The sequence below is a fragment of the Balaenoptera physalus genome (genome assembly GCF_965194825.1).
Source record: "Balaenoptera physalus genome assembly, chromosome: 11".
Classification (NCBI taxonomy): Eukaryota; Metazoa; Chordata; class Mammalia; order Artiodactyla; family Balaenopteridae; genus Balaenoptera; species Balaenoptera physalus.
In genome coordinates, this window is record NC_138896.1 from 39,489,438 (window position 1) to 39,510,918 (window position 21,481).

Sequence of the window (21,481 nt, forward strand, 5' to 3'; positions counted from 1 at the left end):
GCCCCAGCTGTCCGCCACCTCAGGCCCTGTGCCTACCTCTGAGTTGAAATGAGTCCTGAAATCCCAGCCAAGGGGACTGAGAGTCGGTGCTGTCATTGTTCACCACTCCCACCAGACTACTGTCTGACGGACACCCTCTGGGCATCTTCAAAGATCAACTTCCCTTCTCTTCTGAGACTATTCCTGTGATAGAATCCCAAGAGTCCAGAGAATTCAGGTGGAGCTGAGGAGGGATGGCACAGGCCGTTTAGCTCTGCCCAGGCCTATCCAATCTGCCTCTTTTGGCTGCTGAAATCTCAGTGGGGCAGAAACCTTAACTGCACAGGCGTGGGTGTGGGTGACACTTAGCTCTGAACAGCTGGCTACTGAACTTTCACACCCTGGTCTCCTTCGAGGTCCCCAGCACGTAGAATCATCTACTCCGAGAGCAACTGTCCTTTTCAGAAATGCAGCCTTATTCTAAAATTATAGGTTCTCAGTGTCCACTAGGGATTATAATTAGTTTGTATTCCTCTGCCTGGCACTCAGAGAAGCTGAGTTTGGGGATGGAAAGTGGGACATGCATTCTTAAGGCTGGAAACTACTTTAATTTGCAGGCTTTAGTGGCTTTTTCTGGCCACTGGCTTGCTTTAAGTCTCTGGCACCCTCATCTAGACTGAGAATTGCTACCTTGTGTCCCAGCCACATTTCCATCAACTTGGCACAAAACGTGCCAAAAAAAAAATCTTCCCTGCTCTCTTTCCCTGCATCTGGGTCTCATACCACTCCCAAGCCCTTGCCTCTACTCAACCAGAGAAATTCAATGCAATTCAACTCAACAGGCCACACTGAGCAGCCACCAAGTGACAGGGAGAATGCCAGGAGCTTCAAGCACCAAGAAAAACAAGGCCCTGTTCTCAGGGGTCTTGGCATCTGGGAAGGAAAGGAAACGTAAACAAACAATGACCTACCAAGTGATAATTACTATAGAAAGAGACACCAAGCACAGAAAGAGCAAAAGCCATTCTGTCGAGAGGGATCAAGGAAGGCAGTCAAGGGCACTTCCTGGGAGGAACAAGCATGTGCAAAGGTGCAGAAGGCTGAGGGTGTGGCCTCCTGGAGACAGCAGCCACAGACGGAGCTAACAGGGATTAGGTTTACTATATGCCAGACGCTGCCACTTTACAGAGGAGAAAACTGAGGCACAGAGAGGATAAGTACCTTGTCCAAGATCACAAGTTATGAAAGGATGAAGACAGGTTCCAAATCAAACAGTTGGACTCTAAAACTTGAGCTTTTAAACATTACAGTTTGTGGTGTGCAAATAGTTCAGTTTGCTGAAGTGTAAAATTTAAAGGCTAAGTTTACGCAGGAGAGGTAGATGGGGGCTGGATCACAAAGGGCTGCATACGCTATGCTAAGGATTTGGACTTGAACTTTCAGCAATGTAATGGACTGAATTAATGCGAAAGAGCTTCCCCTTCCCACTATGGTCACAGTCATAGAAATACTAGATAAGATAAATGATATCCTTAAACATACAGCCAAATTTGAAAGAAAAATACCCCATGTGCCAGAAATGACAAGAAAAAGGGAAACATGAACAATAAGTGGGACTGACACCAGAATGACCTGTGGACTTTTGAACCCACACATGAAGTAGTTATAATATCTGGCTGTGGCTTTGAGCCCAGATATCAACATAAGAACCTCAAAGGGCTGCCCAGTACAGGAAAGCAATAAGGAGCTGGCCATTTCTCCAAGGCTCTGTGGAAGGGTGAAAGTCACCCATAAGAAACTCAACTACTAAGCTAGCCCCACCCATGGATACGAATCTGATTTTACACTAAGAGAGTGGTGAAGGGGTGCCAAACTGAGAAATGAACATAAAAACTGAGCCAGGACCTTTAACCCTACGGCCCCACCAGATGCAAACTGTTCTTAGGGATACTTTCACACCCCAGGACACAAAAGTTGCCCATGACAGTCCTTCCTGAAGATGAGCTCACAACCCAGTTACAAACTACACGGAAATAAACCACCAAGAGGGACAACATCAGACACAAAAAGGGAGGAAGCATCCCAAGAATCAGGAATAATAAAATAATTTGAAAGGGCTGACAAAATGAGAAGATTTAGATGGTTAAAGAGATAAAGCAGCACAGAAAAAACATATAAGAGACCTGGATGGTAGAATGGTCAACAGATGTCTAAGAGGAATTCCGGGAGGCTAGAGTACAAAAAATGGGAGGGAACCAAAGAGAATGACTGAGAATTTCCCAAAATTTAAAAAAGAATTAAATGTAAGATGTTAATATTAGGGAGCGCTGGGTAAAGGTGTACAGAAACTCTCTAAATCTAAATTTATCTAAAATTATTCCAAAATAGAAAAAAAAATTTTTTAAGTGAGTCTCTCGATAGAAGTAGCACACCAAATCCTGAGGAAGAAAAAGAAAAACAAGTCCACACTTACTTTCAAATGGTTCTAAACAAAAGTATATAAAGAGAGAAATGCATTAAGTGTAAGTAAAAAGAATACAGATGTTCACTATATTATTTTCATGTTTTCTCCAAAGTAAAAAGATGGGGGGTAAGAGGAGAAAATGTAGGAGTAAGAACAGAAATGAGGTGTAGAATTTTCAGACCAGTAACGAGAATAAAGAAAACTCAATCAATCGAACAGAAGGCAGGAAAGGAGAAAAACAGGCAAAAAAGGAAAGTATATGGAAAGGACTCAAAAACATGATAATATATTTAAGTCAAACCCCAAAATGTAAATAAATTAAACTCATTTAAGGCAGATTTTCAGATCTGACTTAAAATTTTAAATCCAGCCACGTTCTGTTTATGAAAGAAACTCCTAAAACATGATGACACAGAAAGGTTGAAAATACGAGGCAAATAACAACCACAAGCTGGGGTAGCACTAGTGTCATCAGACTTTAAGGCAAAAAACAGGAAAGATATTAAGGAAGAAGAATTGACAAGATCTGGTGACTGATTAAAAGAGACATGAAGGGTGACCATCAGGTGACCAGCGGGGTGGGGATGCTCCCATTAAGGTGGGGACTGTAGGAAGAGCAGGTCTGGCAGAGAAGGGGCAGGAGCCCCCAGACGCTCACACTCAGGCAGGGGAAAGAGGAAGAGGAGCCAGGGCAGCAAAGGCACAGTCAGAGAGGAAGGGAGAAAAGAGATGTTTCATCTCCCAGAGGGCAAGGCCAATCTTTTTCTGCTGCATCTTTCCAGAGTCTAATAAGGTACTAGGCACAAAGCAGGCACTTGGTAACTGCATTAGTAATAATAAAACAAACAAGTATGTGAGCGCCCAAACACGAGAGATCTCTGAGATGCAAGGAAAGAAGTTACGGCACTGTAACGCCTGTGATCTCCACAGTGACAAGAGGCAGCATCTTCTTGAGAGGGATGGGGGTGAGTGGAAGAAGGCTTGTACCAAACTCCAAGGAGAATGTGACACGAAAATCATGAGAGATGAATAAAAGGATAACCAGCCAGCTGTTGTTGGAGAGCCTTAACTGACTCCACACAGGGATACAGCTCTGCTACCTAAAAGCGCTGCCTTGGCCATCCAGCTCTTCCTTCAAATCCCAAGTGTACAATCCACAGACTTATCCAAAAAACAGGCAGACACCACAACTCATCTCTGGAGAAAAGAACTGCTGTAAAACCAGAGCCAAGAGGCTGCCACCATGACCTGGGGAGACCTACACCACGTCCCTGGCCACTGTCTTGGGTAGGTCCTCTCAGACAGGAACTGTGTGGACAGGAGCAGGAACTGTGGCCAGTGGTGACTCAGGCAGCGTTTACCAGCTGCGTGGGTGCCCACCATCTCCAGAGGGTTGGGCTGATTGTGTCAGGCTTCCTGGAAGCGTTTCTTCATTTCTACTTCTGAAGACATGCAACTTCCAGAGTGACATCTCTCTTGATGACGTCAGAAGGCATGTAAATCAGCAGCTGGAACCAACGTCTTTTTTTTTTTTTTTTAATTAATTTATTTTATTTTTGGCTGCGTTGGGTCTTCGTTGCTGTGCGCAGGCTTTCTCTAGTTGTGGCGAGCGGGGGCTACTCTTCGTTGCAGTGCGCAGGCTTCTCATTGCGGTGGCTTCTCTTGTTGCGGAGCATGGGCTCTAGGTGTGCAGGCTTCAGTAATTGTGGCTCACAGGCTCAGTAGTTGTGGCTCGCAGGCTCTAGAGCGCAGGCTCAGTAGTTGTGGCACACGGGCTTAGTTGCTCCGTGGCACGTGGGATCTTCCCGGACCAGGGCTCGCACCCATGTCCCCTGCATTGGCAGGTGGATTCTTAACCACTGCGCCACCAGGGAAGCACGAACCAACGTCTTCTTACACACACTTGACCAACCCAACTTTACTCACTCCCGAACACCTCCACACGTGACAGGGTAAGTGGCCAGAGAATGCCACGTGGCCTAAGGGAGACAGGAAATGATGCAATACCACGGGGCCACAGTGAGGACTGAGGAGGTCAGAGCTCCCAGACACCACTGTCTCACCCAACACGCAGGACTCTGGTGGCCCAAGGAAAGGGAAATGTGAGCATCGACTCCAAACTAACTGGTTCCCAGGTCAGAGAGTGTTACACACACACACACACTCTCTCTCACTCTCTCTCTCTCTCGCTCTCTCACTCTCGCTCTTGCTCTCTCTTTTAAAACCAAATATGGGGACTTCTCTGGTGGTGCAGTGGTTAAGAATCCGCCTGCCAATGCAGGGGACATGGGTTTGATCCCTGGTCCAGGAAGATCCCACATGCCATGCAGCAACTAAGCCCATGTGCCACAACTACTGAAGCCCGCGTGCCTAGAGCCCGTGCTCCGCAACAAGAGAAGCCACCGCAATGAGAAGCCCGCGCACCGCAATGAAGAGTAATCCCCACTCGCCACAACTAGAGAAAGTCCGCACGAAGCAATGAAGACCCAACACAGCTAAAAATAAATAAATAAAATAAATTTTTTAAAAATGCAAAAGAGCATCCTTTGAGCAGATGCAGTCAGAAACCTGGAGGCTTTCAGGAGTCACTTCCTGGTTGTGAGGTGTGAGGCCCTCAGGACAGTCATTCTCAGGCCCCACTTGAACTCTGATCAGTGACTTCAAAGGCACCCTTCTGAGAAGTCAGTGGTTCTCCAACCAGGCTGCCCCCTCAGGTCAATGGGGAGCTTTAAAACGCAGATTCCTGGAGTTCATTCTTGGAAATTCTAATTCGAGAGGCCTGAGACCAGGCCGAGGAAACTACCTTTCTTCCAGAATTCCCTGGTGAATCTGCCAGCTGAGTCTTGCCTGGGAATCACTGGACTAGACACCACCTGGGACAACTTGCAATGGGGCCCGTCTGCACATCCGGCTGCAGCACTGCAGGGATCCCGCAGGCCAGCGCTAAGTGCAGACGGGAAACTCAGTGGGGAAGTTCCAGGCGTGTTCGGCAATCGGTGCCAAAGAGCCTGGGGGACAGCCAGCAGATCCCCCGGACAAAGCCAATGTCGGAAGGTTCTCTCAGGCATGGTGATCTTGGAGGCTAACCTGTGAAAAAGAGGTGACTAGTGCAACTTCTGCTCTGGGAGGCCAAAATAAAAATTAGTTCCCTTCAACAACACACGTGAGCCAGCAAGCTCTACAGGCCCCAAGGAGTCGGAAGCAGAAAGGAACGCAGGGTGGTGTGGCAGAAAGAGCCCTGGGCCTGAGTCACACAGCTGTGAGTTCGAATCCCTGCTCTCCATCACTGACCCTTAGTGGGTTAAAGACGGCTGCCCTTGCTACTCCTCCCTCCTTGAATCAGGGCTGGTCTAGGGACTGCTCTGACCAGCAGAATGTGGCAGAGGCCCCACTCAGACTGCCGAGGGAACACGAAAACCCAGTGTTCAAACAAACAAGCTCCTCACAGAGCCCTCTGACCAAGAAGCTCCCACTTTTAGAGCCCTTTTTGGCCAAAAGCACATCTTCATACACCAAGTCTGGGAACTATTTACGATCCCCTATAACTGGGAAGGGCCCTGCCAACAAGCGCCCAGTGTTCCAGGATGACTCACCTTCCCCCACCACAGCAGCGACCCACTGGCCTCTCTTCTTCCTGTTACAGTGTCATCTTTGTCCTGGCCACCTAGGTTCAAAAACTCAACCTCTCACACTCCTCCGTCTCCCTTCAGCATCCAGGGAAGGGCCAAGGCTTTGTCTCCACAGTCATTCCCACCTTTCCACTCGCCCTGCCACCCAAAGGCACGGTCCTAAAGGCCAGGCAGACCTGAGTGCCGCTTTGCAACTTACTAGCTGTGCACCATACGCAAGTTTCTTAACCTCTCAGAGGCTTAGTTTTCTCAGCTGCAAACAATATACATCAGTAACACCTTCTTTTTGTGGTCGTTTCTAAGACAGAAGAGTTGAGAAAACACAGCCAAACTACATGGTACAGAGAAGGTGCTCCATGTGTAGCAACTGTTACTAAAGGCCAGAAACTTTTCACTTCGGTTAATACAGACCTCTCCTAATCTAAGTCTCTGCCTGTGTATCACTCTCCATTTTGACCCGTCTGGTATAATCCTAGCAGATGAACTGCCCTAGATAACGCCTATCACATTATTCTCCTGCTCAAAGGCCTTCCGTGGCTCCCATGTTCTCACATCAATCCCAACCTCCCAGCCAAGCATGTAAGATTACCTCCATTAATGGCTCCACCCCACCTCCAGCCGGCTCCAAGTCAATCCCATCCTCACTACAACTTGCTATTGGAGGCAGCCTTCTAAAATGGCTTGCAAAACACCTGCCTCCTAATATTCAGGCCCTTGTGTAACTGCCTCCTGACCCACAGACACTGCCAGATCATAAATGCTGTTTTATGCCACTAAGTTTTGGGGTAATTTGTTATGAAGCAATAGATAAACAATACTCCTGATTTCCCCAATCACATCTGAGCTGCTGCTCTTTTACTCACACTTGTGCTTCCTACACCATCTCAGCCTGCTGCAATTCTGCCCAGCCTGCGAGGCCCATCCCAGATGCCAAATGCTCACCCCGAGCCTTTCTTACGGCTCCATTAACCAGCCCCCTCTGAAAGCCTTTACCTCCTTCCCTCCCGGCAGTTTTCCCACACGCATCTCCACCACGGCATCTGTCACATTGTATCCTTATCAATCTGTTTGTTATATCTGTGTGCAAAATGATACATGTGAAGGTTATTCACTTAGCAAAAGACTGGAAATCACCTGTACGCCCATCAATAAATAGGGGGGTGGCACACACATAAAAGAGAGGAGGGAGCAGTGAAAAAGAATGAGGAAGCTCCAGGCGCACTGGATGCCACATGGACAAGACACACTACGAGAAGCGAGAGGCAGACCAGTGAGCGCAGCAGATAGTCATCTGCCTGGAAAGTCATAATGTCATAACAGAAAAGAGGTACATGCTCATAAACAAGAGTGGCTAAGGGGGCTGCCTCCACCGGGGGGCTGGGCAGCTGAGAGATGGGGGAGGGAAAGAAGGAATACCTCTGAATTTTGTAGCACGTCAAGAATTCTCAATTCAAAAATAAGCAGCTCCTAAGGAAAAGCTTTCCTCCTAAGATCAGGAACAAGACAAGGATGTCCACTTTCACCACTTCTATTCAATGCTGTACTGGAGATTCTAGCCAGGGCAATTAGGTGAGAAAAAGAAATAAAAGTTATCTGATTGGAAAGGAAAAAGTAAAACTATCTCTATTGGCAGAAGTCATGGTCTTTTACACAGAAAATCCTAAGAAATCCACTAAAAAAAAAATATTAGAACTAATAAATAAGTTCAGCAAGGCTGAAGTATACAAGATGAATATATAAAATTTAATCATATTTCTACACACTAGCAATGAAGCAATAAGTCCAAAAGTCCAAAGTCTCTCTAATAAGAGTCCTAGAAGCAGAGGATAGAGACAATGAAGGAAAACTAATAGAAGATTTCCTGGAGATACCAAGACTTGTCTTTAGCAATTAAGGGCTCCGCAGAAATTAAGGAAAGAAGACAAATATCTAGATACATCCTGGTGATATATCTGAACTCCAAGAATAAAGAATATTCTTACATCTTTCAGAGAAGAAAAAACAGATTACTTACAAAGGACTTAGATTCCAAGTAACTTCATTATTCATATTGAAACATGGAACAGTAACCTCAAAATTCTGATTCTATATTCAACCGAGCTATCAATCAAGAGGGAGGGCATGGGTACCTTTGTACACTGCTGGTGGGAATGTAAAATGGTGCAGCCACTATGGAAAACAGTACGGTGGTTCCTTAAAAAATTAAAAATAGAATTATCATACAACCCAGCAATTCTACTTCTGGGTATGTACCCAAAAGAACTGAAAAAGGGGATGTGAACAGATATTTGTACATCCATGTTTATAGCAGTACATTCACAAAAGCCAAAAGGGGAAAGCAACAGATGAATGAATCATCAACAGATGAACGGATAAACAAGATGTGGTATATACACACAATGGAATATTATTCAGCCTTAAAAAGGAACGAAATTCTGACACATGCTACAACATGGGTGAACCCTGAAGACATTATAAGTGACATAAGCGAGTCACAAAAGGACAAATACTGTATGATTCCACTCCTATGATGGATTTAGAGTAGTCAAATTCATAGAGACAGAAGGTAGAATAGTGGTTGCCAGAGGCCTGGGGGCGGTGGGGAATGGAGAATTATCAATTAGGGTACAGAATTTCTTTTTTTTCCCTTTTTTTGTGATTTCAATATTTATTACAATATAGAAATCAAGACAGTGTGGTGTTGGCAAAGAACAGATACATATATCAATGCAACAATGTAAGAAGTCCTGAAATAGACCAATACTAACATAGTCAACAGTTCTTTTGAGAAAGAAGCAAAGTCAATTCAATGGACAAAATAGTCTTTTCAACAAATGGTGCCTGGAACTATATATATATATATATATATATATATATATATATATATATATATATACACACACACACACACACACACATATATACACATATACATACATATATGTATACATATATACATATAAAAGCCTAGACCTTATGCAAAAGTTACCTTAAAATGTAACATAAACTTAAATATAAAACAGGAGAAAATCACCATCTCCTGGGGTGAGGTGACGAGATTTTAAATATAATATCAAGAGCACAATCCATGAAAAAAAATTCGATGAACTAGACTTTACTAAATTAAAAAAACTTCAGCTCTGTAAAAGACTCAGTTAAGAGAATGAAAAGGCAAGCCACAGACTGGTAGAAACATCTGCAAAATACGTATCTGACTAAGGATTTATATCCAAAATACACAAGGGCCTTCCCTGGTGGCACAGTGGTTAAGAATGCGCCTGCCAATGCAGGGGACACGGGTTCGAGCCCTGGTCCGGGAAGATCCCACATGCTGCGGAGCAACTAAGCCCGTGCGCCACAGCTACTGAGCCTGTGCTCTAGAGCCCGTGAGCCACAACTACTGAGCCCACGAGCCGCAACTACTGAAGCCCACGCGCCTAGAGCCCGTGCTCTGCAACAAGAGAAGCCACTGCAATGAGAAGCCCGCACACCACAATGAAGAGTAGCCCCCGCGTGCCGCAACTAGAGAAAGCCCGCGTGCAGCAACAAAGACCCAACGCAGCCAAAAATCAATCAATAAATTTTAAAAAAATTTTAAAAAAAATACACAAAAAATATTTAAAACTGAACAATAATAAAATATATAAGCCGGGGCTTCCCTGATGGCGCAGTGGTTGAGAGTTTGCCTGCCAATGCAGGGGACACGGGTTCGAGCCCTGGTCTGGGAAGATCCCACATGCCACGGAGCAACTAGGCCCGTGAGCCACAACTACTGAGCCTGCGGGTCTGGAGCCTGTGCTCCGCAACAAGAGAGGCCGCGACAGTGAGAGGCCCGCGCACCGCGATGAAGAGTGGCCCCTGCTCGCCGCAACTAGAGAAAGCCCTCGCAGAGAAACTAAGACCCAACACAGCCAAAAATAAATAAACAAATAAAATAAAAAATAAAAAATAAAAGAAGGAGAAGAAATACTTGCATTACAGGTCTCAAGCTGGAGGCTTTAAATATATATATATATATATATATATATATATATATATATATATATAAGCCACTTGAAAAATGAGCGTAAGATCTGAACAGACCAAAGATTTACATATGCCAAATAATCATACGAGAAAATGCTCAACATCACTTGTCATCAGGGAACTGCAAACCAAGACAACAGCAAGATACTACTAAACATATATTTAGAATGTCTAAAACACAAAACATTAACAGCCAAATGCTGGTGAGATGTGGAATAACAGGAACTCTTACTCCTTTCTGGTAATAATGCAGATGATACAGCCACTTAGGAAGACAGCCTGTCAGTTTCTTACAAAATTAAAAATCGTCTTATCATATGATCCACAGTCATGTGTCTATCTAGGTTTACCTAGACTTGAAAACTTATGTCCAGATAAAAACCTTCTTGTGAATGTTCATTGCAGCTCCATTCACAACGGCCCAAAACAGGAAGCAACCAAGATATCCTTAAGAGGTAAATGGATACACAAAATGTGGCACATACCCACAAAAGAATATTGTTCAGTAATTTTTTTAAAATGAGCTGTCAGCCATGAAGAGACATGGAAGATTCTTAAATGCATATCGCTAAGTTAAGGAATTTAGTCCGCAAAGGCTACACATTGTATGATTCCAATTATATGACATTCTGAAAAAGGCAAAACTAGAAACGGGGGGTGGGGGGGGTTGAATAATTGAAGCACAAAGGAATTTTTAAGGTAATGGAACTAAATGTATGAAACTATAACTCTGGATCCATGGCATTATGCCTTTTTCAAACCCCATTTAAATGTACAACACAAAGAGTAAACCTTAATGTATAATTTTTTTTAAATGGCCGTATGGGAATCCCAGGATTAAAGACAGAATATGATAAAAGAATCAATTGTATACAACAAATATACTGAACCACTTCACTGAAGTGGTTAAAGGTATAAGGAACTGACCTAAGTAACTTTATTTTTTAATTTTTTTTTGATATATTTTTTAACATCTTTATTGGCGTATAAGTGCTTTACAATGGTGTGTTAGTTTCTGCTGTATAACAAAGTGAATCAGCTATACGTATACATATATCCCCATATCCCCTCCCTCTTGCATCTCCCTCCCATCCTCCCTATCCCACCCTTCTAGGTGGTCACAAAGCACGGAGCTGATCTCCCTGTGCTATGCGGCTGCTTCCCATTAGCTATTTACTTTACATTTGGTAGAGTATATATGTCAATGCCACTCTCTCACTTCATCCCAGCTTACCCTTCCCTCTCCCCGTGTCCTCAAGTCCATTCTCTACGTCTGCGTCTTTATTCCTGTCCTGTCCCTAGGTTCTTCATAACCATTTATTTTTTTTTTTTAGATTCCATATATATGCGTTAGCATGCGGTATTTGTTTTTCTCTTTCTGACTTACTTCACTCTGTATGACAGACTCTAGGTCCATCTACCTCACAACAAATAACTCAATTTCGTTTCGTTTCAAGGCTGAGTAATATTCCATTGTATATATGTGCCACACCTTCTTCATCCATTCATCTGTCGATGGACACTTAGGTTGCTTCCATGTCCCTGCCACCGTAAATAGTGCTGCAATGAACACTGTGGTACATGACTCTTTCTGAATTACGGTTTTCTCAGGGTATATGCCCAGTAGTGGGATTGCTGGGTCATATGGTAGTTCTATTTTTAGATTTTTAAGGAACCTCTACACTGCTCTCCATAGTGGCTGCATCAATTTACATTCCCACCAACAGTGCAAGAGGGTTCCCTTTTCTCCACACCCTCTCTAGCGTTTACTGTTTGCAGATTTTTTGATGATGGCCATTCTGACCAGTGTGAGGTGACACCTCATTGTAGTTTTGATTTGCATCTCTCCAATGATCAGTGATGTCAAGCATCCCCTCATGTGTCTGCTGGCAATCTGTATATCTTCTTTGGAGAAATGTCTATCCAGGTCCCCTGCCCATCTTTGGATTGGGTTGTTTGTTTTTTTGATATTGAGCTGCATGAGCTGCTTGTATATTTTGGAGATGAATCCCCTGCCAGTTGCTTCATTTGCAAATATTTTCTCCCATTCTGAGGGCTGTCCTCTCTTGTTTATGGTTTCTTTTGTTGTGCAAAAGCTTTTAAGTTTCATTAGGTCCCATTTGTTTATTTTTGTTTTTATTTCCATTTCTCTAGGAGGTGGGTCAAAAAGGATCTTGCTATGATTTATGTCATAGAGTGTTCTATGTTTTCCTCTAAGAGTTTTATAGTGTCTGGCCTTACATTTAGGTCTTTAATCCATTTAGAGTTTATGTTTGGGTATGGTGTTAGGGAGTATGCTAATTTCATTCTTTTGCATATAGCTGTCCAATTTTCCCAGCACCACTTACTGAAGAGGCTGTCCTTCCTCCATTGTATATTCTTGCCTCCTTTATCAAAGATAAAGTGACCATATGTGCGTGGGTCCATCTCTGGGCTTTCTATCCCGTTCCATTGATCTATATTTCCGCACTTGTGCCAGCACCACACTGTCTTGACTATTGTAGCTTTGTAGTATAGTCTGAAGTCAGGGAGCCTGATTCCTCCAGCTCAGTTTTTCTTTCTCAAGATTGCTTTGGGGGCTTCCCTGGTGGCGCAGTGGTTGGGAGTCTGCCTGCCAATGCAGGGGACACGGGTTCAGGCCCTGGTCTGGGAAGATCCCACATGCCGCGGAGCAACTGGGCCCATGAGCCACGATTGCTGAGCCTGCACGTCTGGAGCCTGTGCTCTGCAACAAGAGAGGCCGCGATGGTGAGAGGCCCACGCACCGCGATGAAGAGTGGCCCCCGCTTGCCACAACTAGAGAAGGCCCTCGCACAGAAACGAAGACCCAACACAGCCATAAATAAATAAATAAATAAATTTTAAAAATAATCTGTTAAAAAAAAAAAGATTGCTTTGGCTATTTGGGTCTTTTGTGTTTCCATACAAATTCTGAAATTTTTTGTTGTAGTTCTGTGAAAAATGCCATTGGTAGTTTGATAGGGATTGCATTGAATCTGTAGATTGCTTTGGGTAGTATATTCATTTTCACAATGTTGATTCTTCCAATCCAAGAACATGGTATATCTCTCCGTTTGTATCATCTTAAAAATATGGAACACTTCATGGATTTGCGCATCATCCTTGCGCAGGGGCCATGCTAATCTTCTCTGTATCATTCCAATTTTAGTATATGTGCTGCCAAAGCAAGCATGGGTACAGAGTTTCATTTTTGCAAGATGGTCTTTTTTTTTTTTCCTCTTCTTTTTTTGGCTGCACCACGTGGCTTACAGGATCTTAGTTCCCCAACCAGGGACTGAACCTGGGCCCCCGGCATTGAAAGCACAGAGTCCTAACCACTGGACCGCCAGGGAATTCTCATTTTTGCAAGATGAAAAAAAGTTCTGAGATGGATGTGGTGATGGTTGTACAACAATGTGACGGTACTTAATGCCACTGAAATGTACATTTAGAAAATGGTTAAAATGGCAAATTTTATGTTATATATGTTTTATAATTAAAAATAAATAGCCAATAAATGTAATAAACAAACAAACAAACAATAAGTGAGTGAGGGCATGATGCAGGCACTTTGGAAAACAGTTTGGTAGTTCCTCAAAATATTAAACAGAAAGTCACCATGACCCTGCAATTCTATTCCTATGTATAATCCCAAAAGAACTTAAAGCATATGTCTACACAAAAGCCTGTAAATGAGTGTCCATAGAAGTCAAAAAAATGGAAACAACCCAAATGATACAAAGGAATATTATTCAGCCATAAAAAGGAATGAAGTACCACAACATGTTACAGCACGGATGAACCTTGAAAACATTATGTTAAGTGAAAGAAGCCAGATACAAAAGACGACATATTGTATGATTCCATTTATAGGAAATGTCCAAAATAGGGAAATCCACAGAGAAGGATAGTAGATTAGTGGTTGCCAGGGAATCAATGAGGGGAAGATGGTATTAGGACTAAGTACTAATAGGTACAGGGTTTGTTTGGGGGTGATGGAAATGTTATGGAATTAGATAGTGGCAATGACTGTACAACACAGTAAATCTACCAAAAACCACTAAAGTGTATACTTTAAAGTGGTGAATTTTACATTATGGGAAGTATATCTCAATTTTACAATGCTACAGAAATACGCAGAATATAAAATAAAAGAGATTGATCACATTCTGCCCCGTAGCTCGGTGACTCAGAACGTTGGCCCTCTCCATGCCCTCCTGCCCTGCAAGGCTGCCTGTCCTGGCCTCCACCTCTGTGTGCCCTGCACTCTGGCTGCTCACCAGCCCTTCATCTCCCCCTTGACTCCCCACTTTCTGCCTCTTGGGCAAGGCCTGCTCCTGCCTCACTGGACCCACGCCTCTCCTGGTGGGTTCCCACCACCTACTCAGACCTACCCAAGACTGTCTGGAGGCTGAGACACCAGACCCTGGAGTCACCCCAGAGGAGCTGCCCAGTGACCAGGACTGCAGTTACAAGTGTGTGTCAGCTGAGGGATATGGTTTCATATAGGAACTTAATTATAGCTCAGGAGTGGAGGAAGGGAGAGGAGCAGTGCAGGCTTCGAGGGGCCCCACAGGAAGCTACCCTGCTCTGCAGCCCAGCGGGTGGCTGCCAGGTCTCACCAGGACTGGGATCCACAGGAAAACAAGTATGATCCAGTGAGGAACACACAGCTTATGGAAATCATCCTGTTCATAAGCATGAATTCCTGGCCCCGCCATGAAACACCAGCCTGCGTGCAGACCAGAGTAGCCCAGAAAAAAGCTGAGATGCCAAGTTTCACTCATCCTCAGGGCTCAGAGGCCTTCTCCTCACCTACGGCCAGAGACCCCACTTTATTCGGTAAGAAGTAAAGGGGAGGCATCGCTTGTTCCTCCCAGACCACCTCAGCTTCCATTTTCTCCCTGGCTCTGAGCTGTTTTTCTAGAATGGAATCTGAGCTGCCAATTCTGAGGATGCTGGGAACATCTTCCCCATGCCTGACTATATGCTCAGATCCCTACCAACTGGCCAGGGAGGGGCCATGGAGCAGCTGCTGGCACAGAGGTGTCAGTAGGGCATGGTGGCCAGGTCTGCCAGACCTGTCAAACCACCTGGCCTGGCCACGGCCAGGTAGGGAAAGCAGACCAGCAGAGGTTCATGGAAAGAGCAGGGCCTGGGTGGAGGAGCATATGCTGTCAAGACACAATTCCTTGTCCCCTATTTCTGGCCTATATCCAGGCCCCTTATTTAATTTCCAGGCCTCCTCCTGGTCATCTTGGTCGCTGTCTCTGCATGAAGGCCCCACAGCCACCTGCTATCCCCCCCAAACCTAACACCCAGTTTCTTCTCACTGCTTCAAGACAGAGCCAGAGACCTGGGCCCTCCTCTTAGTCACCCTTCCCAAGACCCCACCCCAGCTTAGGCACGACCTTTCCCATCTCCACTCTGTGTACCTTTTTTTCTGAGCTCCTGAGAGGTTTTTCTCTAAAAGCCATGAAAAGAAACCTTCAGACTGGAGGCAGTATCCTTTCCTGGGTTTGTATGGAAGGAAAAAAAAAGGCAGAGGGGTGGGTAGGGAGAGCAGATGGAAGACAGGTAGCGAGAAACATGGAAGGGGAGAGGCAGACACACACTTCATGCACCTCTCTGCCGTCCACCCTTTAAGAAACTACACCAAGAAATAACCAGATGGCTCTTCCCAAATGCCTCCCTTTGGGCAAAATGCCTTTCTTTGCTCACTCACAAAAGGCAAGGAAGGTCAGAGAGTAAACAGAGACATAATGAAACCACCTGAAAAATGGGAAAGGCAGGTCACAAAACTAAAAAATATACCATTTTTGAAAGAAAAAGAATAGGTATACACAGTCATAGTAGAATCTAAAAGAACACAGTCCTTGGCTTGTGAGATCGTTATCCACATTCTTCACCAAAAAATAATAATCAATTAATTGATAGATAAATGAATGAATGAACACAGATCAAAATTTATAGCAGTCGCTTATAGATGGCGTTGATTATGTATGTTTTTTTTTTTTTTTTTTTTTTTTTTTTTTGGCCATGCCATGTGGCTTGCGGGATCTTAGTTTCCTGACCAGGGATTGAGCCCACGCCATGGCAGTGAAAGCGCCGAGTCCTAACCACTGGACTGCCAGGGAATTCCCTATGTATGACTTTTAAAATTTATTTTTTTAATTGAAGTATAGTTGATTTACAATATTGTACTAGTTTCGTGTGTACAGCACAATGATTCAGTATTTTTACAGATTATATTCCATTATAATTTATTACAAGATAATGGCTATAATTCCCCATGCTATACAATATACCCTTGTTGCTTATCTATTTTATACACAGTAGTTTGTATCTTTTAGTCCCATACCCCTAATGTGTCCTTTCTCCCTTCCTTCTTCCCTTTGGTAACTACAAATTTGTCTTCTATGTCTGTGAGTCTGTTTCTGTTCTACATATACATTCATTTGTATTATTTTTCAGATTCCAAACATAAGTGATGTCACACAGTATCTGTCTTTCTCTGTCTGACTTATTTCACGAAGCATAAGATTCTCTAGGTCCATCCACATTGCTCCAAATGGAAGAATTTCATTCTTTTTTATGGCTGGGCAATATTCCATTGTAAATGTATACCATTCTTCTTAATGAATTTGTCTGTTGATGGGCACTTATGTCTCTGTTGATGGGCACTTCCATGTTTTGGCTATTGCAAACAATGCTGCTATGAATATTGAGGTGCATGTATCTTTTTGAATTAGTGCTTTTGTCTTTTCTGGATATATTCCCAGGAGTGGAATTGCTGGATCATGTGGTAGTTCTATTTTTAGTTTTTTGAGGAACCTCCATACTGTTTTCCACAGTGGCTGCACCAATTTACACTCCCACCAACAGTGTAGGAAGATTCCCTTTTCTCCACCTCCTCTCCAACATTTGTTATTTGTAGACTTTTTAATGATAGCCATTCTGACAGGCATGAGGTGACATCTCATTGTAGTTTGATTTGCATTTCTCCAATAATCAGCGATGTTGAGCATCTTCTCATGTGCCTGTTAGCCATCCGTATGTCTTCTTTAGAAAAATGTCTATTCAGGTCTTCTACCCATTTTTTGATTGGGTTGTTTGTTTTTTGATATTGAGGTGTATGTGCTGTTTATATATTCTGAGTATTAACCCTTGCCAGTCATATCATTTGCAAATATTTTCTCCCATTCCGTAGGTTATATTTCCGTTTTGTTGATGGTTTCCTCTGCTGTTTAATTAGGCCCTGTTTGTTTATTCTTGTTTTTATTATTATTTTTTTTTTTTTTGCCTTAGACTATTCCAAAAACATACTGGTATGATTGACGTCAAAGCGTATTCTGCCTATGTTCTCTTCTATAAGTTTTACGATTTCAGGTCTTACATTTAGGTCTTTAAACCATTTTGAGTTTATTTTTGAATATGGTGTGAGTGAATGTTCTAATCTCATTGTTTTACATGTGGCTGTCCAGTTTTCCCAACACTTGTTGAAGAGATTGTCTTTGCTCCATTGTACATTCTTGCCTCCTTTGTCGTGGATTAATTGACCTCAGGTACCTGGGCGTATGACTTATTTTCTTCTCAGTGCTTATCTGTATTTTCCAATTGTCTATAATGAATAACCACTATTTATATAATTAAAACATATTAAAATAAATTAAAAACCACACACAGGGAAATTCTTGTGCTCAAGTACCAGATCCACATCCCAGAAAAGAGAGTTTCCCAGATTTCCACAATCCTGGCACAGGGCCCCTGCGCCTACAGCTGGGCGGAGGAGAGGCCATAACCGCCCCCAGAGCCTAGGCAAGGCCCCCACTGAGATGTCCCTTATGCCTACCTCTTCTGATTGCCAATACCGTCTCTGCACCCCAACCCCTGCCTCCAGTGAGGAAGTGGGAGCAGAAATAAATACAGCTCTCCAAAAATAACCCAGGGATGACAAGGTACAAGAAAGGAGAAAAATGTAATGCCACTGCTGGTTTCAGCCCAGTAAGTCCTGCTGGTCTAGGTAGGGCCCGTTTGAACAGGACAGGTGCCAAGAGCCCCGACTCTCCTACTGCCTCTGCTCACAGCCTGCGGATGCCTACTTGCACCCATTCGTACATGCCTGGAAAGCCCAGGCTAAGGGGACATGAGCAGGGAGAGCAGAGTCACTGAATTGAGAAGAACAAGGGCTCCAAAGGGCTCAACCCCAGCTCCGTCATTTGTCAGCTGTGTGACTTGAGCAAATTGTTCAACTCTGATCCTATACCTCCTCATCCAATACCCACATCTTGCAGGCTGGTGTGAGGGCGAGTGAGCTCCTCCATGGGGTAATGCCTGGCCCAACGGAGAATGTGAATAAAGGCAATTTCCCTTCCCCCCTTCTCTCCATATGTGCACACCTGGGCCATCTTCTCTTTCTCCTCTCCCTTCACCAGGCTGGAAGCGGACTGATTAATCACTTGGAGCAGTGATTGTTTTCTGCTCCTACAAGTCCCTCCCACCCTACATGCCTGGCCCACCAGTTGGCTGGTTATTTCTTACGGTTCTAGGGGGTTTGCTCACTGCCTTGGAGCAGATCCAGGGAGCCACTAAGCACAGTCATTCTCAGGGCCTCCTCTGCCCCCTGACCTGGAATGAGGCTCTGCAGGGGGTCCCAAAGCCTGCCAACACTTTGCTTCTGCCCAGTGGCCAACAAGAGACTCCGCTGTGCTTGAAAGCAGGGAGTGTTCTCTGAAGCCAACATTAGTCTGGCCAGTCAAGCAGGTACTTTCGAAGCTGGAAGAACTGGATTTGGCCAGCCACCCCTTTGTGGGGAGGCCCTGCTGTATGGCGATCAAAGAAGCGGGCTTCACTCACCTGGGTTCAAATCTTAGCTCTGCCACTTACTAGCTGTGCAGCTTCAGGCGACTTTCCTAACCAGTCTGAGCCTTAGCATTCTCATCTGTGGAAGGGGTACGATGATTCCTACCTCTCAGGGTGTGTGGATTAAACAAAGTGATGCATGTAAAGTGATTAGCACAGTGCATTCAACACATGAGAGCCATATTCTACTCAGCTACTGGTGTCTACTGACTTCTGCAGGGGATGGAAAGGGGATTAGATACAGGTGAGCCCAGCTTCTGAAGAAGCCACAGTCCGATGTCGGAGGCTAGCATGCAGGCAGTAACTACACCATAATATACCACGGCAGGTGCCAAGCCAGAGGTGTGAGAAGGGAGCCTTACTAGACCCCCAGTGGAGGAAGCAGGGAGAAGGAGGCAATTGAGGAAAACTGCCAAAGCCAAAAATCTCAGTTGTCTCCACTGAGCTTCAACCAAAGGGAGGGGCAACAACTGGGGAAGGGGTCCTAGAGGGAACACGTCAGCTTTCTGACTGTTCCCCATGAAACAACTTCCCAGATGGCTCTGGGGTAGGCTAGTGCCAGGGCCACTCTGTGGGAAGAGGGCCACTCAGGCTGGCTATCTAGCCACCCTTCCATCCAACAAGTGCTTGGTGAGTCTCTCTGTACAAGGCACTTGCCCCTCAAGGAGCCAGTTTCTAGGGAGAAGAACTTTGATGGTGGCTAATGAACACCCCTCAGGACTGAGGACGTGACTGTGCAAGGCAGGCTGCTCCCCTGTGACTCAGCAAGGTCTCTGACTCATAGAGAACACTGGATGGATGGACTGGTTCTTTCTCAAGACGGAAGCAGGAAGCAGAAAGGAAGGCAAGGTTTAGGCTTCAGTCCACAGAGAGGAAGCAGCACATGGGCAGAAGCCCTGGGAGAGCTGGAACCAGCTCATGAGAGGTAACCCCTGGCTATCTACAAGGTGCCAGGTTGGGGATACAAAAGTGAGTCCAAAACACAGGGTCCTGGTAGTGCAGAGGACGAGGCCACCCTAGGCTTGCCAGGGACAGAGGCAGGCCTGGGCCTGAGTGCAGATATGCTTACTGGATCAGGGAATGGGCTAGAAAACAGACAAAATATTTTTCTAAAAGGTGACACACTGCAAGGATTATGAAAGGCAAACTGTAAGTAGGTGCTGTAAATACACTGGGGTGTTAAGAGGCCAAAAAGAAGTCACAGCAATCACACACTATAATAGAATATAAGCAGGGCTAGATTAATACAATGTTGATTGGATGCAGTCTGCAGTTTGGGAATTTATTTACCTAGTGATTTTCACTTGGGAGATCGAAATTATTATTGGTCATTTTGTTTATTACCAAAGATTTTTCATGTTTTCAATGACAATCTATTTGGTGCCATTATTTAAAACAAGCTCTGGACAGAGTCACCTAGAACTAACTATAAAATCGGAGACATAGGCATGGAGGATTTAATCCATGGAGACAATCTGTACCTGGCCCCTAGATGACAATGAAGCTGACAAAGTGTCATTTTGGAAGCTTGCCAGAGCACCTGAACTGTCATGGGGTCACTATCCAGGGAGAGTGGCTTTTCAAGCTGGACTTACTTGACCTTTTGGAATCTGTTTCTTAGAAATCCCAGCCATACTGTGAGGACCTAGAAGAGCAAGAGTCCTGAGGTTTGGAATGGTCACTCCCAGGAACGAGAGAATCAGTGGCTCAGGGACGTGGGGGGCCTATGAATGCTGGGAGCCTAGGTGACGGCCACAAACGTGCAGTGGCACCGGTTCACGTGCTCCTCCTTTCTCGGGCAGTCCCCAGGCACCTGGCTGAGTGTAGGGATGAAGGCAAGCTGTGGTGCTGCTCTGGGCAGGGAAGGGCAGGGAGACGAGGGGGCTGTTAAGAAAGCATTTTAGGTGGGCAACGGTGGGCTCCACACTGGGTAGACGGTGGGAGGGGGGCGGGGGCAGCCTCGAGGCCTGGAGATCCTCATGGGGCTGAGGAGGAGGGGGAGGGAAGTGAGGACCCCCAGAAACCACCCCAGAGCTGTCTTTCTAGGCACACAGCTCCATACCTGCCCTGACAGTGGAACTGCTTTTATTATCAGAAAAAGGAGGGTGCTTTTTTTCCCCTCTTCTAATGTTTTAAGCTGCCTATGTTTACCTGCTGATACCCCATAGGTACCACATGACAAATATTCTACAGAAAGGGATTGATGAACACAAACATAAAGGCAGAAGGGTGGTGAGAGGAGGGAGGGAAGGAGGGAGAGGGGAAGGAAGAAAGGAAGCAAGGGAGGGAGGGAGGGAGGGAAGAAGGAAGGATGGGCCATGTAGAGAGATTTTACAGCATTTCAGGGTCAATGGCGATCTGGTCCCCAATCATGTTTCTGACCTCATCTCCCATTCTCTTCCTCCCTCACTGCTCCAGCCACCTGACTTCCTGACTCTTCCTCCAACACACCAGCCATGTTCCTGCCTCAGGGCCTTTGCACTTGCTTTCCCTCTGCCTCTAAGATTCTTCCCACACATGG

At 44.9% G+C, this 21,481-nt stretch overlaps 1 protein-coding gene across 5 annotated transcripts in view; it reads right to left on the reverse strand.

The window, feature by feature from the left end:
* PPARD (peroxisome proliferator activated receptor delta) overlaps positions 1–21,481 on the reverse strand; it is a 77,138-nt gene that overhangs the window by 44,293 nt on the left and 11,364 nt on the right. The gene's annotated exons all lie outside the window — the stretch shown is intronic.